Genomic DNA, 3458 nt, shown 5'->3' with positions numbered 1-3458 from the left:
CGGCTCCATTGGCGGTGAAAATTGGTGGGGTGGTTCACCGGAAGGATGGGAAGATTTTGGTAGGGGTGGTGTGCCGCACGGTGGCCGGCGACGGTGGGTCTGGATTAAAGATGGTTCCGGTGTGGGAGAGGGGAGAGAGAGAGAGAGAGAGAGAGAGAGAGAGAGAGAGAGAGAGAGACGAACGGGGGGGGTTTACGCGCGGGAGAGAGGGGAGGAAAAAGAAGAAAAAAAAAAAAAAGAAAAAAAAAAAGGAAAGAAAAGAGAAAAAGAGAAAAAGGAAAAAGAGAAAAGAAAAGATGTAGGAAAGAAATGAAGTCCAATCCTCACTCCGGAAAGCAAAACAAATCCGCCGAAAACGAGATTAAAAAATAGTAAAACGACTAATTAACTAAAACGCAATATCAAATAAATAAAAACTAATTAAAATACATTAATTTAAAATAAATAAACTAATATATTAATTAAATTAAAAACAACCCTTCAATGAAAATACACGTAAAAGCGAGTCATCACAAAATATATATGTTGTGTGTCAATATATATATATTTTATCACACCGTACTTCCATGTAACGACTAATTTCAGGGCACATTAGGAACTCCACCATACATTCCGAGCATTGTAATAAAAAAAAAAAAACAGAAAAACAAGACTCCACTTTCATGGAATCTCTCTAACGGCCGGATGTTTGCCGGCTCTCCCTAGATTATAAATTAGGCAGTCGCTCAAGGGCCAAGGCCCTTTGTGAAAGAGGGCCTCCAAAGAATCCTATGCAGAATCTTTTAAATGGCAAAGAGAAAGTTCGGATCAGAAAAAAGGACAATGCTATGTCCACTCACCGATCAGGCTTTATTTTTTTTTTCAACATTTTTTTAAAGTATTTAAACATTTTTTAAAAATAAAAAAAATCAGAAATTCATTTAAAAAAATTCTTTCATTATTTAGTAAAAAAAATAAAATAAAATGCATTTCGGTAGAAAGTCTATGCGGAAATAGTATTTCCCTAAAAAAAAATTGATTTAAGTGATTGAAAAAACAGTACCATATAGATATCATGTAATTCGTTTTCTCTCTAATTGATTTAACATATTTTTCTCTTCACCTCAAAACTCAATTTTTATTGAATTTTTCTTGTTTTATTTTTATTTTTTTATTTTTTATTTTTTTGGAGTCTTTTAGCTTACGATCAAGCCCTTTATTTTTATATCAAGTCATTTAAATAAAAATGTAATATAAAATTAAAATATTGATGGAAGTCACTCGTTTTTTTTTTCTTGGATGCTCTCTAGTCTCTAATTTGTTTCACCGTAAATGTTTATGTAAATAGTTTTCTTCTATTTTAGAAATTTATGTCTCGTTTATATATACAGTTTAGATGAGATAAGATATGATATTTTGAATAATAGTAAATTTTTTGAGTTAAGATGAAATAAAATAGTTTGTAAAAAAAAATATATGTTTGGATAGTGATGAGATAAGATAAGATAGTTTTTTAATTTCTGAAATTTGAAAAATGTGTGGATCCCACTATTTAATTTTCAGTCAAATTGTGCACTATTCTTGCACTATTCATGTCAGTTTTGCACTGCTCATATCAATTTTATACTATTCACATATTGTTTGCTGTCAGTTTTTATTGTTCATTACTATCTATTTAAGTAATATTTTTAAAATTAAGAAATGAAATACAATGTGTTTTGGATGAGAAGAAAACATTTATCTATATCCAGTGACCAAACCGAGCCTTAGTTATCTGAAAACAATTTTGCTTTGATAAAAAAATGCACTTTCCTTTTAAAAATGACTTATGCTTTCAAAGTTAAAAACTAATTTTTCTGAATCATGTTATTTACGAATGATTTTAGGATCCATTATATTAAGAGTTTAAACTATCTAGAATGGTATAGTTTTCCTACCAAACCCGATGAGGCTGTTAAACAACCCAGAGGCCAAGCCCAAAAAACTAGGCCCCGAGTGAACACATCGCAAGGGTTATGGACCGCAACCACAACCTTTGTGATAGACGAGGTAAGAATCCAACAAACTCTTAGCAGCTAAGAGAATGTGATAACTCCCTATAGATTAGATGAACTACAAGTAGCGAGAGAGAAATAAATAATGAGCCCCTAACTTGATTTCAAATGAAGGATAAAGTAGTTACAAGGCCCTAAGGGGACCCCTTCGTCATTCTATATGTCCATTGACTATCACTCTAAGAGGTACGCAAACATTACCTTTTATTCTACCAACAATATCAAGCGATTCCCTTAACTTAGACATCAGAGATGTCTCTACACCTTTGAAGTATGTGCGATTACTGAATTGAGTTATATTTAAATCTCAATTTGGGTGGAAAAATCACTTCTAAACGATGGATCATCAGCTCCGTGCATGGCCACAGACTTCGCATGCGGTTATTTATTAATTGTTTTTTCAACTTCCTTTTTCTTCTCCAAATACTTTATTTTGCCCTAATCGACTGCCCTAATTCTTCAATCGTTCTCTTGATCTTTCATGTACATTTTCTTACTTAATTTCTGGCTCCTTCTATTTCTGTACCTTTTCTTTCTATTCTATCTACCATAGATATTCTCCATTCTACCAAAAATCCTGTTGGTTTTTTATCTACCTCCTATAACATGATCATGCGGTTGTTGTTGGTTCAACGAAAACTGAGTTTTCTTCAATTTCAATCATTGACATGAGTGCACTTCCCATCATGAAGCAATCGCAATCTATATAAATATATATATATATATATATATATATATATATATAAATGGAAAGTATCCTATCCCCTTGATCACTTCAATTGAGGTTCAAAGGTCTTGAAAAGCTCCTTTACAATATACACACTACAAGAAAATTAATCGGTTGTGGCGAATTATTTATTGTGAAATGATTTTTTTTTTATTAAAATAAGTCTATTTTAATCGCAAATAGTTATTCTTGTCGTATATAATCCATTACAAATAGTCATTTTTCTTATAGTAACACCCACATATATTCATAAATTCACTCATGGAAGCTAGCTAGCCTGCTATGGAGGCCATACGTAAAGAATCATATTGCTGCTAAGTGGAATCTCTCGAAGCCACCGATTGCATGTTGGGCTGATTGATGAGAGGCATGTTCTAATCAAGTTTTAATTGGGCGAGGATCTTGCCAAAACTTGGACGTACAGTGCATGATGATTCACATGTGATGCCATGTGCAATGTTACAACTCTTTAAGTGGTCTATAAACCTCTCTCTTAAAGAAAAGTCTCCTATTACCCTAGTTTAGGGCGAATTATACCTACGGTCCTTATTAATTTTTGTTCCATCCTATCTAAAGATAATAGTTAATTATTTTAAAAATATGATAAAGACATTTTTTGTATAAGAAAAATTATATTTTCAAGTCGGTATATAAATTAGTTCTTGTAAATTAGTGTTTACACATAATTTGATTTAAAA

This window comes from Carya illinoinensis, chromosome 13 (genome assembly GCF_018687715.1).
Source record: "Carya illinoinensis cultivar Pawnee chromosome 13, C.illinoinensisPawnee_v1, whole genome shotgun sequence".
Lineage (NCBI taxonomy): Eukaryota > Viridiplantae > Streptophyta > Magnoliopsida > Fagales > Juglandaceae > Carya > Carya illinoinensis.
Note: the sequence above shows the minus strand (reverse complement) of the source record.